The sequence below is a fragment of the Mesoplodon mirus genome (genome assembly GCF_964341445.2).
Source record: "Mesoplodon mirus genome assembly, chromosome: 4".
NCBI lineage: Eukaryota > Metazoa > Chordata > Mammalia > Artiodactyla > Ziphiidae > Mesoplodon > Mesoplodon mirus.
In genome coordinates, this window is record NC_138979.1 from 65,487,773 (window position 1) to 65,510,000 (window position 22,228).

General features: G+C 36.5%; 1 protein-coding gene across 9 annotated transcripts in view; it reads left to right on the forward strand.

Annotated features, from left to right (window-relative positions):
• Positions 1 to 22,228, forward strand: part of PEAK1 (pseudopodium enriched atypical kinase 1) — a 306,121-nt gene that overhangs the window by 137,509 nt on the left and 146,384 nt on the right. For 5 of the 9 annotated variants that reach the window (XM_082617339.1, XM_082617336.1, XM_082617334.1 and 2 more), the window contains 2 exons: positions 2,516 to 2,700; positions 14,301 to 14,464. The exons of 2 other annotated variants lie outside the window; for them this stretch is intronic. The gene's annotated coding sequence lies outside the window, so the exon portion shown is untranslated. The remainder of the gene's footprint in view (positions 1 to 2,515; positions 2,701 to 14,300; positions 14,465 to 22,228) is intronic. 2 more of the 9 variants (XM_082617340.1, XM_082617338.1) reach the window with 2 other exon arrangements.

Consider the following 22,228-nt stretch of genomic DNA (forward strand, 5'->3'; position numbering starts at 1 on the left):
AATGTTGTATAAATGGAACTGTTCACTATGAGCTCTTTTGTGTGTGGCTTCTTTCTCTCAGCTTAATATTTTTGAGATTCATCCATGTTGTGCGTATAGTGGTTTATTCTTTTTTTAATTTATGAGTTACTATTGTACCATTGTACAACTACATAACCATTTGTTTAGTCAGTCACCTGTTAATGAACATTTGAGTTGTTTCCAGGTTTTAGCTATTATGAATAAAGCTGTTGTGATCGTTTTTTTAAAGAGAAAAGGAAAAAATGTTATTCATACATATTATAGGGACCCCAATAGTGAGCTCCTAAAGTATTCACAAAGGTAATTCACTTCATACTTTGAAATAATTATAGATTCACAGGAAGTTGCAAAGATAGTACCGTACAGAGATGTCCCTTGTACCATTCACCCAGTTTCTCCTATTAGTTGCATCTTATATAACTATAGAATAATAATACCAAAATCAAGAAATTGATATTGATATAAAGTGAATAATAGTTCTTTGGCATTTTATCACATGTGTACATTCATGTAACCAAGACTGCAATCTCACCAGAAAGATTTCCCTCCTTCTGTCCCTTTATAGTCACACACACACGCACACACACCCTCCTCTCGACCACCCTTTAGCCCTGGAAACCACTAATCTGTTATTCGTCTCTATAATCTTGTCATTTCAAGAATGTCATAGAAATGGAATGGTATAGTATATATATAAACTTTGAGATTGGCTATTTTCATTTAGCATAATGCCCTTGAGATCCACCCAAATTGTGGTGTGTTCATTCCTTTTTATTGCTGATTTAGTATATTTCATGGTATAGATGTACCACAATTTGTTTAATAATTCACCTATTGTAGGGCATTTTAGTTGTTTCCAGTTTGGGTCTGTTGCTAATAAAGGTAATTATTGATATGTTAGGAAATAATAAGTTTGCCATTTAATTTTTTGTTTTCTGTTTGTTTCCTCTTTTTCATTTCTTTTTTCCTTTTCCTGCTTTCCTGTGGTTTACTTGAATACTTTTTAGAATTCCATGTTGACTTACTATAGTGTTTTAAAATGTATTTCTTTGTATAACTTTTTCATCATTGCTCTAGATATTACATTGTATATTTATAACAGATCACAGTCTCCTGTACCACAGTACCACTGGCACTGCTACATTTTACTACTTCAAGCAAAGTGTAGAACCCTTACCTTCCTTTAGTTTCTTTATCCTCCCTCATTTAATTAATATTTTTATGTGTAGATGTATTATTTATAGGTGTATAGTATATGCATGCATACATATATTTTATATGTACTTGTTTTAAGTATTTCCTTTACATACATTGTGAACCATATCAGACAGTGTTATATTTTTTGCTTAAACAGTCAGACATAATTTGGAAGACAAGAGGAGAAGAACTCTTACTGTATGTATCCATATTTTTACTCTTTTTGGCCTTCTTCCTGATGTTCCAAGATTCCATCTTTTTTCACTCCCTTTCTATTTAGAGAACTTTCTTTATCCATTCTTTTAGGGCAAGTCTACTAGCAATAAATTCTCTTAGCTTTCCTTTATCTAAGAATATGTTGATTTTCTCTTCATTCCTTAAGGATATTTTTCTGGAGGAAAAATTCTGGGTTGACAGTTCTTTTTCTTTCAGCACCTGAAAAAGATTGTGCCAGTTCCTTCTGACCTCTATAGCTTTTTATGAGAAATCCACTGATAGTCAATTGGTTTTCCTCTGTAGGTAAAGGATCATTTCTCTCTTGCTGCTTTTAAGATTTTTTCATTGTCTTTAGTTTTCAGAAATTTGACTATTGTACGTCTTGGTGTGGATTTCTATGGATTGATGCTGTCTGAGATTTGTTCAGCTTCTCAAATCTATAGGTTTATGTCTTTTGCCAAATTTGGGAAACATTTTTCAACCATATTTTTTCCAATATTTTTACAGCCCTACCCTTTTTCTCCTCTACTTCCAAGACTCTGATGACATGAATGTTGGATCTTTTGTTATAATTTCACAGCACCCTGAAGCTCTGTTCATTTGTATTCAGTCTATGTCTTTTGTTATTTAGATTGCATAACTTCTATTGTTTTATCTTTTAGTTCACTGATTCTTTCTGCTGTCCCCTCCATTCTCCTGTTTAGCCCATGAGTTGGCTTTTTAATTTCAGTTATTATAATTTCAGTTATTTAATTTTATTCTTTGTATCTTCTATTTCTTTGCTAAGACCTTCTGTTTCTTAGACTTTCTATTTTTCATTTGTTTCCAGTGTGTTGTCTCACTTAAAAATTCTCATTGAAGCATTTTATTGTGGCTGCTTTAAAATCCTTGTGAGATAATTCTTAAATCTATGTCATCTTGGTATTGGCATCCATTGTCTTTTCTCATTCATGTTGAGGTTTTCCTGATTTGGGGTATGATGAGTGGTTTTCAGTTAAAACCTGAACATTTTGGGTATTGTGTCATGAGACTTTATATTTTATATCAATTTAGCAGGCCTCTTTTGATGCTTCCCTGCCAGGGTGAAAGGGTGCTGCCTCATTATTGCCACCTAGAAGTATAAGTTCAGAGTCCCACTTACCCTCCATTGACATCTGGGGAGGAGACGGCTGTACTTCTTGGCAGGGGTGGAAGTTCCAGCTCCCCACTCTAATGACACCAACCCTGCTGAGTAAATACTTTGGAGTGGAATTGTTGGGTTATATGGTAAGTTTTGTTCAACTTTCAAAGAAGGTGTCAAACTTTTTTAAAGTGGTGGTAAAATTTTACATACCTACCAGCAATGTGTGAACATTTCAGATGTTCTAAATTAATGTTATTCTATAGAACTTTCTGCAATAATGAAAATGTTCTATATCAGCACTGTCCAATACTGTAACCACTAGCCACATGTGGCTGTTGAGCAGGTGAAATATGGCTAGTACATCTGAGGAAGTGAATTTTTTATTTTATTCAGTTTATCAAATTAAATTTAAATGGCTACATGTGGCTAGTGGCTACTGTATTAGAAGGTGAATCAATGCAGCTCTACAGCCTCACCAGTATTTAGGCACCACAGCTGTACGTCCTCACCAATATTTAGAATTGTCAGTCTTTCTAAATTTAGCCATTTAATGAGTGTGAAATGGTATCTTGTGGTTTTAATCATTTAATGTAATTATTGGCCACGTAATTTTGTGTGTGTGTGTGTGGTATGCGGGCTTCTCACTGTTGTGGCCTCTCCCATTGCGGAGCACAGGCTCTGGACACGCAGGCTCAGCGGCCATGGCTCACGGGCCCAGCCGCTCCGTGGCATGTGGGATCTTCCCGGACTGGGGCACAAACCCATGTCCCCTGCATCGGCAGGTGGACTCTCAACCACTGTGCCACCAGGGAAGCCCTGGCCACTTAATTTTTATAATGATTTTTTGAAATGCAATTATTTTTGTTTGTTGACTTTTTAAAAAATTATTTATTTATTTTGGCTGTGCTGGGTCTTAGTTGGATCATGCAGGATCTTTAGTTGCAGCATGTGGGTTTCTTAATTGTGGCATGTGGACTCTGAGTTGTGGCATGCATGCAGGATCTAGTTCCCTGACCAAGGATCGAACCCAGGCCCCCTGCATTGGGAGCGTGGAGTCTTACCCACTGGACCACCAGGAAAGTGCCTATAATGATGTTTTTAAAACAGCAGAAGTTTTTAATTTTGATAAAGTATGGTTTATCAGGTGACTGTTTCTGTATTTCTATTTTTTTTCATGGTTCATGCTTTTGAATCTTTGCCTATCCTAAGGTCATAAAAACTTTTCCCTGTTTTCTTCTTGAAGCTTTATAGTTTTGTTTTACATTCTACTCTTAGGTTTATGATGTATTTTCATTTAGTATTTTTACATATACAAAATCCTGTCATATAAAAGCAAAATTCATTTTTATTCCATATGAATATCCAGTTGTTTCAGCAACACTTGTTGAGAATATTTTCTTTCCGCATTGAGTTACCATGGCACTTTTAAAAATTAATTGACCAAGTATTTTATAGTCTATTTTTGGATTCTCTGTTCAGTTCCAGTTTTCTATATGTTATCATTAGGCTATTACCAAACTATATGGATTGTTGTAAGTTAATGTTAACTCTAGAAATCAGGTATCGTAAGTATTCCTACTTTGTTCTTCATTTTCAAAATTACTTTAATTATTCTGTTCATTTGGGTATTCATATACATTTTAGAATCAGCTTGTACATTTCTACAAAAAAAAACCCCGGGATTTTGATTTAGATCGAATTGAATGAGTAGATGAATTTGCGAAGAATTGCCATATTAACAAATTTGAATCTTCCAATACATGACTATGTTATATATTTTTATTTATTTCAGTTTTCTGTAATTTGTCTTAGCTTTGTTTTGTAGCTTTCATTTTATAGGTCGTACACATATTTTGTTAGGGATAAACTCAGGTATTTAATTTTGTTTAATGCTATTATAATGGCATTTAAAAGTTTTAAAATTTCTAGTTGTTTGTTGATATAGAAATACAATGGATATATGTATATTGAACACAAGTTCTACAGTCTTGCTGAAATTACTGTATAGTTTGTAGACGCCTTAGGATTTTCTGTGTAAATAATTTTGTCTCCTGTAAATAAAGACATTTTAACTTCTTCCTTTCCCATCTTTATGCTTTTCATTTCTTTTTTGTGCCTCTGTATAGCTATGATCTCCAGTATAATGTTGAACAGAAAATTTATTATTTATTTTTATGTCAGTATTTTACAGATGCCCTTTATCAAATGGTAGTTCTTTTCCATTCTGAGTTTTCTGAAGTTTCTATTATGAATATGTGTTGAAATTTATTAAATATTTTTTCTCTATTGAGAGGATTATATTGTTTTTCTCCTCTATTCTGTTAATATAGTTAATAACATTGATTTTTTTAAATGTAAAATCAACCTTGTATTTCTTCTTATATGTTGCTGAATTTGATTTTGCTATTTTGTTGAAGATTTTTGCAAGTATGTTTATGAGAGATATTGGTGTGTAGTTTTCTCATAATGTCTTTTTCTGGTTTTGGAATCAATCTCATGCTGACCCTATAAAATCAGTTAAGAAATGTGTCCTCTACTTTCTGGGAGAATTTATGTAGGATTTGTATTACTTCTGTCTTTATATGTTAGATAGGATTTACAATGAAGCATTGGGGACTGGAGTTTACTTTGTGGGAATATTTTAAATTACAAATTCAATTTCTTTAATAGATATAGTGTTATTTGGGTTATGTATTATTTCCTGAGTCATTATGGTAATCTGTGTCTTTTAAGGAATTTGTTCATTTCATCATAGTTGTCAAATTTATTGAGATAAAAGCATTCATAGGGACTTCCCTGGTGACGCAGTGGTTAAGAATCCACCTGCCAATGCAGGGGATGCGGGTTCGAGCCCTGGTCCGGGAAGATCCCACATGCCACGGAGCAGCTAAGCCCGTGCACCACAACTACTGAGACTGAGCTCTAGAGCTCGCGAGCCACAACTACTGAGCCCACGAGCCACAACTACTGAAGTCCGCGTGCCTAGAGCCCGTGCTCCACAACAAGAGAAGCCACTGCAATGAGAAGCCCGTGCGCTGCAACGAAGAGTAGCCCCACTCGCCGCAGCTAGAGAAAGCCCGTGCACAGCAACAAAGACCCAACACAGCCAAAAATAAATAAATAAATAACTTAATTTAAAGAAAATCATACATAAATGGTCTCTTGTTCTTTTAATATTTGTAGACTCTTTAGTAACGTTTCCCCTTTCGTTCCTAATATTGCTGATTTCTGTCTTTTCTCATTCAGTCTAGTTAGAGGTCTGTCAATTTCACTAATTCTTTTTTTCAAAGAACCTGTTTTTGGTTTCATTGATATTTCTCTATTTTTCAGCTATCTATTTCATTGGTTTCTATTCTTTGTTAATTTGTAACTATGTGCTTATTTGGTTTAACTTCTAGCCTCTTACGATGGTAGCTTAGATAATTGTTTTTAGGTCTTTTCTGCCTAATATATGCATAGAAAACTGTAAATTTCCTCAAAGCACCTTGTTAGCTGCATCAAAAATTTTGATAGGTTAGGTTTCATTTCAAAGTATTTTCTAATTTCCCTTGTGATTTCTGGCACTTAGGTTATTTTAGAAGATGTTGTTAAATTTCTAAATGTTTGGGAATTTTCCACATACCTTTTTTTTTTTGTTTTTTTTTTTTTGCGGTACGCGGGCCCCTCACTGTTGTGGCCTCTCCCGTTGCGGAGCACAGGCTCCGGACGCGCAGGCTCAGCGGCCATGGCTCACGGGCCCAGCCGCTCCGCGGCATGTGGGATCTTCCCGGACCAGGGCACGAACCCCTGTCCCCTGCATCGGCAGGCGGACTCTCAACCACTGCGCCACCAGGGAAGCCCCTCATTTTGGTTTTGATTTCTAATTTAATCCCACTGTGCTAAGGGAATATACTATGTGTAGTTTCAGTTTTTTAAAATTTGTTAAGACTTATTCCTGGTTCAGCAGATGGGCTATCTTGGTAAGTGTTTCATGGGCAATATAAAAGTTTATATTTTGCTGTTGTTGGTTGAAATGTTCTATAAACATCAATTCAGTTGATAGTGCTGTTTGAGTCTTCTTTATCTTTGCTGGACTTTCAGTGTACCTGTTCTTTTCAGGGAGGAGTATTGATGTCTCCAACTGTTTTGGGTGCTTGTTTGTTTCTCCCCTCAGTTCTGTCAGTTTATGTTTAATGTATTTTGTAGTTCTGGTATTATGTACATATACATTTAGAATTATTCCATCTTCCAAATGAAGTGATCCCTTGATCATTATGAAATATCCCTCATCATCTCTGATACTATTTTTCTCTTGTCTTCTATCTTCTCTGATATAAATGTGGCTATTTCTTAAGATTTTGGTTTGCATGGTGTATCTTCTATCCTTTTATTTTTTAACTATTTCCTTATTTTAGTGTGAGATTCTCATAGCATATATTTGGTCTTGCTTTTTTAATCTGTTTTAATTGGAGTATTGAGGTAATTTACATTTAATGTGTATATTAATGTGGTGAGGTTTAAATCTACCATCTTTGCTCTTCATTTTCTATTAACAATTCCTTTGAATTTAATTTTACTTTGGGATTCCATTTAATCTCTATTGGTTTTTTCCTTTATTGACTTATTCTTTTTTCTACCTTTTTATTTACTTATTTTAGTGGTTGCTCTAGGATTTATAATATTCCTATTATTGCATTCTATCAAATAATTTTATACCATCTCATATAATGTAATACATTTATAACAGTATTCTTCCTTTGTCTCACAGTCATCTTTTTCTCTCTGAACTTCATTTTGGCTAGATTATATTGCTCTGTCTTCAAGTTCACTGATTTCTTTTTTTCTGCAGTGCTTATCTCATCCAGTGAAATTTTCACTTCAGATATTATATATATATATTTTATCTCTAGAAGTTCTATTTGGGTCTTTTTGAAAATTCTCCATTTATCTCTTCCCTGTACTCCTGTTTTCATTTATATGGAGCATATTTATAACACCCTTTCAATGTCTTTGCCTGTTAATTCCACCATGTCTGTCATTTCTGGGTCTCTCTGTGTTGACAGATATTTTTCTGGTTATGGGCCACATTTTCCTACATCTTTGTATGTCCAGTAATTTTTAATTAAATGTCAGGTATTTGTGAATTTTACATGTTGAGTTCTTGATTTTGTAGTATTTTTTTTTAAGTGTACTGGACTTTTTCCTAATTGGCATTTTAAATTGCATATTAGTTTGATACTTTCTAGGCTTTCTAGGCTTCCAAGCACCTTTCAGGAGGGTCTAGAGGAACTTTTATTTTAGGGCTACTTTTCCCCTGCTTCTGCACGTGGCCCTTCTGGGGTCATTACTGATAGCCTTGTATATTCAGTGAGGTTTTTCCCCTCTTGCTGGAGGGAACTTGTTGAAATATTGGCCCCTTGTCAGCTCTGTGAATCCTTTGTCTTAGAACTCCCTGGTAACTTTTTTCCTTAGAAGTTCTTCTTGGCTGGTCTCAAGAAATTTACCCTTCTCATGTACAGGTTTTTATTTAGCTAAATACTCAAGGGAACCCTCATTTAAATTAGTGGAACACTTTCACTGCTCTCTGGAACTCTACCCCATAAATTCTAGGTATCTTGGCCTCCTTGTACTTTTTCTCCATCTCCTCACGTCAGCAAGATTGCCAGACTCTGTTTGGGTTCTTCCTCCTGTACTGGAGTAGTAAATTGCTTCCTGGCTGAGAGCCTTGGGTGATGGTAGGGCTCGCCTTATTTGTTTCCCTTTTCTCAGGGATCACAGTCCTGCACTGCCAGTGTCTGAAAATAGTCCTCTCCTATATCTTATACGGTGTTCTAGTTGTTTGCAGTGAGAGGATTACTCTGGACTTTTTACCCTCTCATGCCCTCAGAAGCAGAAGTTGAATCATTCTAGAATGAGTTTTATTGCTAACACCTTTACAAAATTGTGAAGCTCTCAAGCAGTTATTATTTTTTACATAACTTTTAACCATTTATTCACTTTTTCCTCAGTATTGTTATAAAGATCTTGTATCGACTGTAGGAACTATTATTTATTTTTCAATTCAGGGAGCCCATTACAAACTTTAAATCAGAAGCTGACCAAAAGAAAATGATTTATCATACCTAAGAAATCTCACAAATCAGGAAAATGGATTTTCGAGTATACGAAAATTCTCTCAATATTATGGAATAGTCATTTTAAATATAAAATTATTATTTAATATTTCATTAGAAACATGAAAGACTTGGAATGAAATACTTGGAGATAAGGAATAAAATGAACCATTTGATCTAGTGTTAAAATATAAGTCCTATCATTTTAGAGCATAACCATGTGAGTATATGTACTTTATATGAGGAACTGGCAACTGTTATATGGAAAGGGCCAGATAGTGTATATTTTAGACTTTGTGGGCCATACAATCCTTGTTGCACCCACTCAGCTAATTCTTCGTAAAAAAAGCAGCCTTAGATGATACTTTTTTTTTTTTTTTGGCGCGGTACGTGGACCTCTCACTGTTGTGGCCTCTCCCGTTGCGGAACACAGGCTCCGGACGCGCAGGCTCAGCAGCCATGGCTCACGGGCCTAGCCACTTTGCGGCATGTGGGATCTTCCCGGCCCAGGGCACGAACCCGTGTCCCCTGCGTTGGCAGGCAGACTCTCAACCACTGCACCACCAGGGAATCCCCTTAGATGATACATTTTTAAATGTGCTAGCTATGTTCTGATAAAACTTTATCTATAAAAATGAAATTTGAGTTTCATATAATTTTTATGCCTCAAAATATTTTTCTTCTTTTGATCTTTCTTTCCTGTTATTTAAAAATGTAAAAACTACATTCTTACCTTGCAGGTCATACATAAACAGGTGGCTGGTCAGACTTGGCCCCTGGGTCACAGTTTGACAGTCCCTGCCCTATGTGAATAAAAAGTTCCCAAGTAAGCGGTAGGATTCCTGTTGGACTGTTGTGTTTTCATTCTAAGTAATGCTTTTACTTAGGTAACTAAATAAATAGTTCCCTACTATTAAATTAAATAGCAAAGTAAATAAGATCACACAGTACTGAGCCTATAGGGCTTTGATAGATTTTAAAATGTCAAAGGTTATATCAGAGTTTCCTCAGTTAATGGGGAATTGGGGCTAATGTCCAGTTTATCTTACTCTCAAACTGGCACCTTTTCTCTTTAATTATGCAAGGTTAAATTCCTTCCTATTTTGTTTCAATATGCCTATCTTATTAATGTTTAAAAATTAGCATATATGTATCCTAAATTTATTTATTTTGTGATGAAGTTGCCCTGGTACTCATAAACAAAATGTCCCTCCCACCCCCCACCAGCATTATATCATTTTTAACTTCATGCTGCCCCTACTTACAGGATCTAGGGATTTTTCTTCTTAGTTCACAATTCTGAGAATACAGCCTCTTCTCTTCATCATCTTTGCTTCTGTATTGTCTTCCACATAACCCTGTTAGCCAGTTAGAACACAAAACACATTTCAAAGCATATTCTCTTTTTTCTACCTGTTGTAGCTTAGCATACTAGTCAGGCCCCTCTTAGAATACTCAGAATTTGTCTAATATGTACAGCAGTGTCGATATATACAGTCTATGATTTTGTTTGGTGTTATGTTCACACAGTTAATTCGAGCCACACTTGAATGATTATGTAGTTCGTATTCTCTTATCATAAGTGTATTTTCCTTCCTTAAGGTATATAATTGAAGTTGTTCTTTGGCAATATGCAAAATCCAGTGCTGTGGAAGTTCTAGAATAGAGGGCTTGAATTTAGGTATATGCTGCTCTTGCCTCAGTGAGTGGGTAGTAACATAGCTGCATATAGTCATTCATTCAGGGGATACTTTTTCTGCCTACGTGTCTTCATGATGTTTTCCCAGCACACTAGTACACCATCCAGGAAAAAAACAAACAGAAAACAAAAAACAAACAGGCAATTTATTTCTTTTTACATGCAGAGAGAGAATAACCTTTGTTTTCAAATATAAAGTAAAAATAAGGATTGGTTCTGAAAGAAGCTATGAAGTAATAGAAAATCATCATCCAAAGAGAATTTGCATAGTTAGTTTAAAAAAAGTTAAGAATTTTTAAGAATTGTTATTTTATTGTTGTCATTACATACAAGTTAATAAATAGTTTAAAATCTGGCCAATTTTCACATACGTTTTGAGGGGTATGGTACTTAAGAGATTTTTTTTAACAAATTTCATTATTTTGATAACTTAGAAACTTTTCCCCATGAGTATTATAAGCTTATTCCTATCTTAATGACGTGTATGCCCTATGTCTGGAAGATGCTTCCCCTAAACTTTTCCATTTCTGGCTCATTTCAACTTGAACATCATCTCTTCAGAGGGCCTTCCTTGATACGCTGTCTAAAACAACACCTCTACCTTCCCAGTCTCTAACACCCCGTTTTATTTTCTTCAAAGCACTTATCACCATCTGAAATTAGTTTATTTATTTATTTGTCTCTTTCTGTATTAAAACATAAGCTCTCTGAGGTGAGAGATCTTGCCTTCCCTATTATCTGTCTATCTATACTACTCAGAGCATTTCCTTTCATATAGTAGGCCTTAAGTATGTAATTTATATGTGGCTGGAAGGATGGATGATTGAAAGTATGTCTAATGCATGATCTGTAGGAATATTTGATAGGCTCACATGTATTGTGAGTCACCAAGAAAGAATACAGTGAGTAACTTTACCCAAATTTATTTCACTGTAGAACTACTTTTTCTTTAAGCATTTAGCTGTATTAGACTTCCACAGAAGACGTTTTGGAAATGTGACAGATGTACTGATATATTTAATTGTTTTTTCTTTTTATATTATAATAATTTCAAACTTATATACAAATTGTAAGAATAGTACAGATAATTTTTCCTAAATCACTTGAGTGTAAGTTGCTGACATTATACTGCATCACCTCTGAATTCTTTAGAGTACATTTCCTACAAAGACATTCTGCCATGTAACCAGGATAAAATAATCACAATCAGGAATTCAATGTTGATAGGTTACTACCATCTAACCTACAACCCTGTTCAAGTCATGCCAGTTGTTCTGAAATTCATTGGTGAACACCCCTAGGAAGGAGAGAGGCACAGAGTAGGCAGCCTCAAAATCTGCATATGTCTTTCCTTTCAAATCTTTGATCACTAAGTTCACATGTGTAGAGGAGACTCCGTAGAGCCTAGCGGAAAGTAATAGCTGACATGGGAAGTTGTTGAGTTGATATTTCAGATTTGGAGTTTGAGTTCTACCAAACACATCAGAATAAAGCATTCAGAAAAAGACTATTTTGGGGACTGAGAGGAAAGGAATGCAGGGTGGATTATGGGAGGATAATCAATCACTGCATTAGGAAAGAGTAAGGAGATGTAGGTTCTCATTTCAGTTTTTCCACTAACCAACCCTTACCCATGGGAAATCACTTCACTTCTCTATCACTAAGTACTTTTCTAGGTTATCAGTATTTGTATATCCATAAGTTCAATTTCTTTTCATATTCAAATTTCAAAATAAAATAGGCATTAGTTGCATTTTTCTTCTTTAAAGACTTATAATGGAAAGAAGACTAATTTTGCCACTCTTTATGTGATACTGGACATCATCATTTCATCTATATATTGGTGATATATATATATTTTTTTCTTGGTAATATTTCTCCTACATGCTGCTCATCATTGTTATGTACCACGTGAAGTGGTGGATTTAAGCACTGTAAGAACATTGGGTATTGTTTTCATCATGAATAACCCAGCTGTGTCAGAGTCAGATATTGTTTGATGTTGCACAAACAAAAACGTCCTTTTTAAAATGCTTTTTTGTTGTCTTAAAATTTATTGAGAGGTTCAGTTCTACAGTATGTAAGCACAGTCAGGAATCACTTAAAAGTTATCACATTGAAGACCGTAATTCAAAGAGTCATGTACCACAGTGTTCATTGCAGCTCTATTTACAATAGCCAGGACATGGAAGCAAACCTAAATGTCCATCGACAGATGAATGGATAAAGATGTGGCACATATATACAATGGAATATTACTCAGCCATAAAAAGAAACGAAATTGTTATTTGTAGTGACCTGGATAGGCCTAGAGTCTGTGATACAGAGTGAAGTAAGTCAGAAAGAGAAAAACAAATACTGTATGCTAACACGTATATATGGAATCTTAAAAAAAAAAAAAGTGGTTCTGAAGAATTTCGGGGCAGGACAGGAACAAAGACGCAGACGTAGAGAATGGACTTGAGGACACGGGGAGGGGCAAGGGTAAGCTGGGACGAAGTGAGAGAGTGGCATGGACATATATACACTACCAAATGTGAAATAGATAGCTAGTGGGAAGCAGCTGCATAGCACAGGGAGATCAGCTCGGTGCTTTGTGACCACCTAGAGGGGTGCGATAGGGAGGGTGGGAGGGAGACGCAGAAGGGAGGAGTTATGGGGATATATGTATATGTATAGCTGATTCACTTTGTTATAAATCAGAAACTAACAAAAAAAATAATAATTCCAGGAGAGAGAAAGAACTGAGGTGAGGGACAGATGAAGATGAATGGCAAAATGTTGATAACTGTTAAAGTTGGGTGATGGGTATGTGGGTTCATCATTCTCTTTACTTTTGTATATGTATTCGAAAATTCCCATATTAAAAAAAACTGATCACTTTTTCTTTCTTCTTAACTTTTCCAATTATTTTCCTTGTATTTGGTGTTATAGAGAAAACAAATTAGGGGTTGGGCCAGTTTAAACATGCATGTAATTGGTGCTCAAGAGTCAGAAATAGGAAGTTATTAATTTAAACTTTTTCTATTGGAGTATAGTTGCTTTACTATGTTGTGTTAGTTTCTTCTATACAGCAAAGTGAATCAGCTATACCTATACATATATCCCCTCCTTTTTGGATTTCCTTTCCATTTAGGTCACCACAGAGCATTAAGTAGAGTTCCCTGTGCTATATAGTAGGTTCTCATTAGTTATCTATTTTATACATAGTAGTGTATATATGTCAATCCCAGTCTCCCAACATCCCACCCCCCCCTTCCTCCCTTGGTGCCCATATGTTTGTTCTCTACATCTATGTCTCTATTTCTGCTTTGCAAATAGGTTCATCTTTACCATTTTTCTAGATTCCACATATATGTGTTAATATTTGATATTTGTTTTTCTCTTTCTGACTTACTTCACTCTGTATGACAGTCTCTTGAACCATCCATGTCTCTGCAAATTGATGTTTTGTATACCAAATTATAAATATATTTTATACTTAAGCCTAAAGTAAAACTGCAAAGTAGCTAGAGAAACTTTTGCAATTGGAGATGTCTACTTTCATATTTAACAGAGGCTACATCAAAGTTGGAAATTGTGACTGTTAGAATTGGATTTTTATAAAGGTGAAATACAGTTTAATGTTTCTTATTTTTATATTTCTAGCCAAAAAAAAGAAATATACAAGGACAATCAGATGAAGTCTTAGAAAGCCTCAAGTGCATCAGTGCTAGCTAGTTTGATTGCTATAAGTTACTTGGTTCTTAGGTACGGCATGGATAGTTCTTGAGTGTGTAAGATTCTATCCATGTCTCTTCCTAAATAAGGAAGTTACTTCTTAAATGAATAAGTCTAATTTTAACTGTTGAGTGAGTGTGAAATTAAGAATATCCTAAAGGAAAGAAAATGTCCAATATATTTAAAACTAGTTTACTTCTCCAGTTTAGCTCTATTTTTTGTTCTCTTGCAGTAAACATTGCTATCTTCAGAAAATAAGTTAAGGAATGAGAGGCAAGGAAGAAAGGACATTCATCTTGGAAGGACCCAAAGCACTTTGAAATTTAAATGAATGTAATGATAGCTGCTAAAACCGCCTTTGTCACCAAAATGGATGAAGTACATCAAATTTAAATGGTAACCAGATTTCTCATATCATGTTACATTTCCACCAAGAACTTTAGATGACTTGAAAGGGTTTATTTTTAAGTTTAAATATTTACCTTACAAATACCAAAGTGTAGATAAAGCTGATAATTTTATAACTTATTTAGCATAGTCAGGATTTTATTTTGCCTCTTAATGCTTGACCCTGATATTAGCCAAAAGAAATGTTGCTTTTTTCCCAGGTTATGAACTTCTTAACACAGAAACAGGTAAGGTTATTTGAGTAAGAATATGGCATAGTACTAGTATACTTATAGGTCCGTCCTTTACCAGATATTTTTTCCTTTCATAGAAATAACCCAGGCAACATAAATGGTGGTATCCTATCACACATGCAAATGGTTTTAGTTTTGTTTTCTGAACCTTATTTCATATTATTTTTTAGTTTCCTTATGTGACATCTGGTCTCTTGATCTTTTTCCTTTCATATCTGACATCTTATTTTAATTTAATCTTTATTTTATCCTCTGCCCCTGTTTCTTAGGAATTTAGGTTTATAAAAGATACAAGGTTTTAAGTCTTTATGTCATTAAAAAAAAAAAGACACAAGGATCCAAAATAGAAAAGGAGAGAGAAACTTGAAAAGATTATAAAATTATTTCTTATTATGAAATTGCAGTGACTGTTATATTTTAAGTAAAGTGGAAAGCAATTATAGAAAGACTTAAAGATTCTTTGTCAGTCTTCTTAAATCTCCTTGGTTTTTAGGCCAAAATTGTTTCAATACATGTTTTGTAAAGACTCAAATGTTTACAATTTTTTAATCACATCCTAATGAAGAATTAGAACTTTTATTCATTGGAAGTCTATTAATTTGATTTTGAGGTATAATCATTTGTTTGCTTGAGTCAGTGTGTCTTGGTAGTGAGTGGGTGTAATTAAATACAACTAGGTCCTTGCTGTGAAATCAGGGCATGTGAAAAATCAGTCAAATACAGTATCAATTACTAGTCCTGATGATTCTAAGGAATGCAGGACCTATTATTTCAAGAAAATGATTTAAATTGGCAGGCGTAACCCAGGATAAGTAGTATGTAAGGAATGAATGTTCTAATCACTCTTCCCTGTGTTAACGTTAACCTGGATAGAAAATACCTTAACATTGATTTTTTTAAAAAAATTGTCCAATTATTGGTTAAACTTCTACTTATGGCATAATTAGAACTTTCCATGTTCTTGTCATTACCAGCCATGTACCAGCATGTGGCCTTTTAAAAATGTCCAGCAAATTCTTTCTAGTCCTGAACCATTAAAAAATTAAAGTTGAAGAAAGTAACTTGTGAAACACAGCAGAAATTTAAGTGCTGAATGTTCACTCATACAAGCAAGATAATACTCAGAAAGTCCCTGGGGAATTCCCTGGCAGCCCAGTGGTTAGGACTCTGCGCTTTCACTGCCCTAGGCCTGGGTTCGATCCCTGATCAGGGAACTAAGATCCCACAAGCCACGTGGTGTGGCAAAAAAAAAAGAAAAGAAAAAAAGAAAGTCACCAAACGTCCCTGTCTTCTCCATTAATGATCTAAGTTTTCTTTACCCGTTTGATTATATTTGATTCTATAATCTCATATAACCACAGGTTCATTAATGAACCAAAAACAAACAACATTATCAAAATTTTTATCATGATACTTTTACCACTCCTTATCAAGCTCTTAATTCCATTTAAATTCATCTCTCAGTGAGTTTTGGTAACCATGGATAGGATCATTGAAATTCACAGGCAGTGGATTTTTTTAGTCATTAATTTCCACTCTTTGTAACTACCAAATTTGTTTTTAGGCTCATAATATTAACAAGGAACAGATTAAATTAGAACTTGACCTCTCTACAAAATAAAACAAAAGAATTGCCTTGATTCTCCCATCAAGTCCAGTTCAGAGGTCATGTAATTCACCTACATGAGACCACCTGAATTACATATTATTTAATTTTTCTGGCCCCCTCTAAGCTGGGTGCCTCCAAAATCCCAAATCTACTGTGGCTTTTGATGAGGGAATGGAATCAGACTTCTGATTGTGCAACGGACAGAATTTCTAATTTGTACAATTAGAAATTCACATTTCTAACTGTGCAAACTATCATGGCCACTTTGAAGAGGCTGAAATTTAAAAGATGGTGTTCTAGCTATGTTAAAGTTGAGCCAAACACCCAGTTTTATCTAAGTTCAATTCATTAGCTTAAAATTATGGTTCTTGGGAGTAAGGGAAGTGTATACTTGCAGACAGTAAGACCACTCTAAACAATGTATCTATCTGGAATCTTAAAATTCATAAAGCTTGATAGGCTCCATTTAGGACAACTGTCCTTATGGAGGGAAGCCTAGGTGTAATTTGCCCAGACAAAAAGGAATTAAAAATAATAGTAATTAATGTGTATTGAGTGATTACCATATGCCAAGCGTTCAGATTAGTGCTGAATATGCATAAGTTACTTGGTTCTTAGGTACGGCATGGATAGTTCTATTTGACATAGGTCCTATTATTAAATATCTCCATCTTACATACGAGGAAACACATTCTCAAAGAAGTTATGTAAATTGCCCTACATCAAGTTGCTAGTTCTAGGTAGAGCCAGGTCTATCTGACTCCATGACCTGAGCTCTTAACCAGGAGTTTATTCTAGTTTACAAACATTCAATACTTCAAAACTTCAACTTGTAAAGTTTTTATTTACCTAATGGCAGATAAGGAGAGGTCTTTTTTTTTTAAAGGGAGAGGTCTTATTAGCAGCATTCTTATTTCAGCTTTGTAAAATTATGTTCCCTTTAGATACATAGTATTTTTCTTTTGCAACATCAGTTTTATTTTGTCAATAATTTATCATTGTTTTGATTATGTTCTTAAAGTGTTAGTTATTATTTAATGGAAAAGACAACTTAATCTACTAAGTAAAGGTTAAATTACTTGAAGATGATATCATTAGACCCGCGTTTTATCTGAGATACAGAAGACAGAGAAAGATAGGAGACATGGATGAGGAAAAAATGCAAAACTGACCTCTTTACTCAGCTGTCCTCCCTTGAAGTCTTATTTGCCTTTCTCTTTATCCCAAGAAAATTCTTCCTTGTTTTTCAGTCTCAGTAACTGATACTGTTACTAAAAACTAAAATAGTAATGAATCTGGAAACCAGTTTGTCTTTATTTTAATTTTTATTTTCTATTGGAGCACAGTTGATTAACAATGTTGTGTTAGTTTCAGGTGTACAATAAAGTGATTCAGTTACGCATATACACGTATCTCTTCTTTTTCAAATTATTTTCCCATTTAGGTTATTACAGAATATTGATCAGAGTTTCCTGTGCTATGGCTATAAAGTAGGTCCTTGTTGGTTATCTATTTTAAATATAGTAGTGGCGTAAATTTTCTGTTAAATTTATATACAGCCCCTTTCAAATAGGTACTCCTTATCCTAATGGTAGAAAACTAAGTACATTAACCTATTATCAAAGTTTAAGATGGTAAAACTTATCATCAAGACTCAACATATTAAAGATATCAATTCTCCCTAATTTGATATATAGGCTTAACTCAATTAACTAAAATCCTGGCAAGATTTTAAAATTTATATGGAAAGGCAGAGAAATTAGAACAGCTAAAACGATTTTGAAAAAGAAGAATAAAATGGAAGGAACCACTCCACCTGATTGCAAAATTTATATAGCCACGATACTCAAGACTGGTATTGGCAGTAGGATAGACACAGAAATCAATAACAGAATAGATAACCCCACACAAGTATAGCCAGCTAATTTTTTTTTTTAACAAAAGTGTAAAGGCAATTCAATGGAGAATGGATTGTCTTTTCATCAAATAGTGCAGAACAATTAAATATTCATGGGGGTGGGAAAAAAGAACCTCAGCCTAAGTCTCACACCTTATACAAAAATTAACTCAAAGTGGATCATAGATTTAAATGTAAAACTATAAAACTTTTTAGAAGTTTTATGTGGGAGAAAATCTTTAGGATCTGGGGCTTAGTGAAGAGTAGTTAGATAGGACAGCAAAGCACAATCTATAAAAGAAAGAAAAATGGGTAAGTTGGACTTGATCAAAATTTAAAATTTTTACTCTGTTGAAGACCCAGTTAAAAGAATGAGAAGACAAAACAGTCATATGTAGAATACTTAAAGTACTCTCAAAGCTCAACAGTTGGGCTTCCCTGGTGGTGCAGTGGTTGAGGGTCCGCCTGCCGATGCAGGGGACTCGGATTCGTGCCCCGGTCTGGGAGGATCCCACATGCCGCGGAGCGGCTGGGCCCGTGAGCCGTGGCCCGCTGAGCCTGCGCGTCCCGCGGCGGGAGGGGCCACAGCAGTGAGAGGCCCGTGTACCGAAAAAAAACAAAAAACCCCCAAAACTCAACAGTTAAAACAATCAATTAAAAAATGGGCAAAAGACATGAAGAAATATTTCACCAAAGAGGATATATTCTTAATAGCATTGGCAGATAAGCATATTGAAAAGATGTTCAACATCACTTGCTATTAGGGTAATGAAAATTAATGCCATGATGAGTTATCACTATACACTTGTTAGAATTGCTAAAATAAAAAATAGTAGCAATACCAAATGCTGGTGAGGATACAGAGAAACTAGATCTTTCATATATTGCTGGTAGAATATAAAATGGTACAGACACTGGAAAATAATTTGATAGTTTCTTTAAAAACTAAATGTACACTTACCATATGATGCAGCAATCCCACTCTTGGACATTAAACCCAATAAAATGGAAACTTATATCCACACAAAAACATGTGCATTATTTTTCCTACCAGCTTTATTTGTACTAGCCACAGATTGTACCAACCAACGTGTTCTACAATAGGTAAACGGTTAAACAAACTGTGGTACATCCATACCATGGAATATGATATCAGTAATGAAAAGGAATGATCTACTGATATACACCACAGCTTGGATGGATCTCAAGAACACTATGCTGAATGAAAAAAGCCAGTCTCAAAAAGTCACATACTGTATTATTCCATTTATATGAATTCTCAAAATGACAAAATTATGATGATGGAGAACAAGACAGTTGTTACCAGGGGTTTGGGAAGGTTGAGGGGTAGGTGGATGGGTGTGACTGTAAAGAGATAGCACCAAGGGGTATCTTTGCAGTGAAGGGATAGTCTATCTTGATTGTGGTGATAGCTAGAGTAATCTACATGTGTCATAAAGTGACAGTGAATACACATACATTGTACCCATGTCAGTTTCCTGGTTTTGATATTATATTGTATTTACACAAGTTATGACTATTGGGGCAAACTTGTTTAAGGGTAAATGAGGCTTCTCAATACTATCTTTGCAACTTCCTGTGAATCTTCAATTTCAAAATAAAAAGTTTTTAAAAATAACCCTATTATAATTAATAAGTATGGTCCAAAATATTCAGTCCTGTAAAATGCAAGGTCGTGTTACTTCTGAATTAATGAAATGACTAGGGTGAGCTACACTAGTACCTGGTTAGAAGTTCTGAGGGTGCAGCTTTGAGCTCCAAATTCCCCCCATTGCATCTGGTGGCAGTTGTCTGCTTTAGCTTAAATATTGTCAAGGGCATTTCTAGGTCTTGTGGCTGGTTGGCAGACTCCCAGGACACTCCCATTGATTCCAAGAAACTCCCAGTTAACAACCATTTCAGGAGCCAAATCTGGGGAGATTGATCCAAGAAAGAACTAAGGGTGCTGAGATCTACCCTCGCGCTTCCTTGGGTTCCTGGAAGGGATTACTGGCTATTTTCCACCAAGTTCTCTCTCCCCTCCATGTTATCACACTATCCCTCTTCCACCTTAGGAACTGTAGCCAGCCCCATTTGAGAACAAGTGTTGAATGAACTGTTGCAGCCAACTGCATATTATCCAAATATATATGATAAAATGTTTCACTTCTTTGTAACAGTTTTTCAGTTCAAGGTTTAGTGTATCTTATGTTTCTGATATTTTGCTTAAGTAAGAAGAGTGTTTCATGTTCTTTGTAAAAAGCTGTGTAGACTATGGGACTTCCGGGTAAGATGGCGGAAGAGTAAGACGCGGAGATCACCTTCCTCCCCACGGATACACCAGAAATACAGCTATACGTGGAACAACTCCTACAGAACACCTACTGAACGCTGGCAGAAGACCCCAGACCTCCCAAAAGGCAAGAAACTCCCCACATACCTGGGTAGGGCAAAGCAGAGAGACCCGCACACAGAGGATCGGTGCCGAGCGGCACTCACCAGCCCGAGAGGCTTGTCTGCTCGCCCGCCGGGGCGCGCAGCGCTGGAAGCTGAGGCTCGGGCTTCGGTCAGAGCGCAGGGAGAGGACTGGGGCTGGCGGCGAGAACTCAGCCTGAAGGGGGCTAATGTGCCACAGCTAGCCGGGAGGGAGTCCGGGAAAACTCTGGAGCAGCCGAAGAGGCAAGAGACTTTTTCTTCCCTCTTGGTTTCCTGGTGCGCGAGGAGAGGGGATTAAGAGCGCTGCTTAAAGGGGCTCCACAGACGGGCGCGAGTCGCGACTGAAAGCGCGGAGCCCAGTGACGGGCGTGGGACGCTGGGGCTGCTGCTGCCGCCACCAAGAAGCCTGTGTGCGAGCGCAGGTCACTGCCCACACCGCCCTTCCGGGAGCCTGTGCAGCCCGACACTGCCGGGGTCCCGGGATCCAGGGGCGGCTTCCCTGGGAGAACGCACGGCGCGCCTCGGGCTGGTGCAACGTCACGCCGACCTCTGCCGCTGCAGGCTCGCCCCGCACTCCGTGCCCCTCCCTCCCTCCCGGCCTGAGTGAGCCAGAGTCCCCGAAGAGGCTGCTCCTTTAACCCTGTCCTATCTGAGCGAAGAGCAGACGCCCTCCGGCTACCTACATGCAGAGGCGGGGCCAAATCCAAAGCTGAGACCCAGGAGCTGTGAGAACAAAGAAGAGAAAGGGAAACCTCTCCCAGCAGCCTCAGAAGCAGCGGATTAAAGCTCCACAATCAACTTGATGTATCCTGCATCTGTGGAATACATGAATAGACAACACATCATCCCAAATTGAGGAGCCCAGAGTCAGTGCTGTGCCTCTGAGGTGGGAGAGCCAACTTCAGGACACTGGTCCACAAGAGACCTCCCAGCTCCACATAATATCAAACGGCGAAAATCTTCCAGAGATCTCCATCTCAACACCAGCACCCAGCTTCACTCAACGACCAGCAGGCTACAGTGCTGGACACCCTGAGCCAAACAACTAGCAAGACAGGAACACAACGCCACCCATTAGCAGAGAGGTGGCCTAAAATCATAAAAAGTCCACAGACACCCCAAAACACACCACCAGACGTGGACCTGCCCACCAGAAAGACAAGATCCAGCCTCATCCACCAGAACACAGGCACTAGTCCCCTCCACCAGGAAGCCTACACAACCCACTAAACCAACCTTAGCCACTGGGGACAGACACCAAAAACAACAGGAACTACGAACCTGCAGCCTGCAAAAAGGAGACCCCAAACACAGTAACATAAGCAAAATGAGAAGACAGAAAAACACACAGCAGGAGAAGGAGCAAGATAAAAACCCACCAGACCTAACAAATGAAGAGGTAATAGGCACTCTACCTGAAAAAGAATTCAGAATAATGATGGTAAAGATGATCCAAGATTCTATTTCCCAGATCCAAAATCTTGGAAATAGAATAGACAAAATGCAAGAAACAGTTAACAAGGACCTAGAAGAACTAAAGATGAATCAAGCATCGATTAAAAACACAATACATGAAA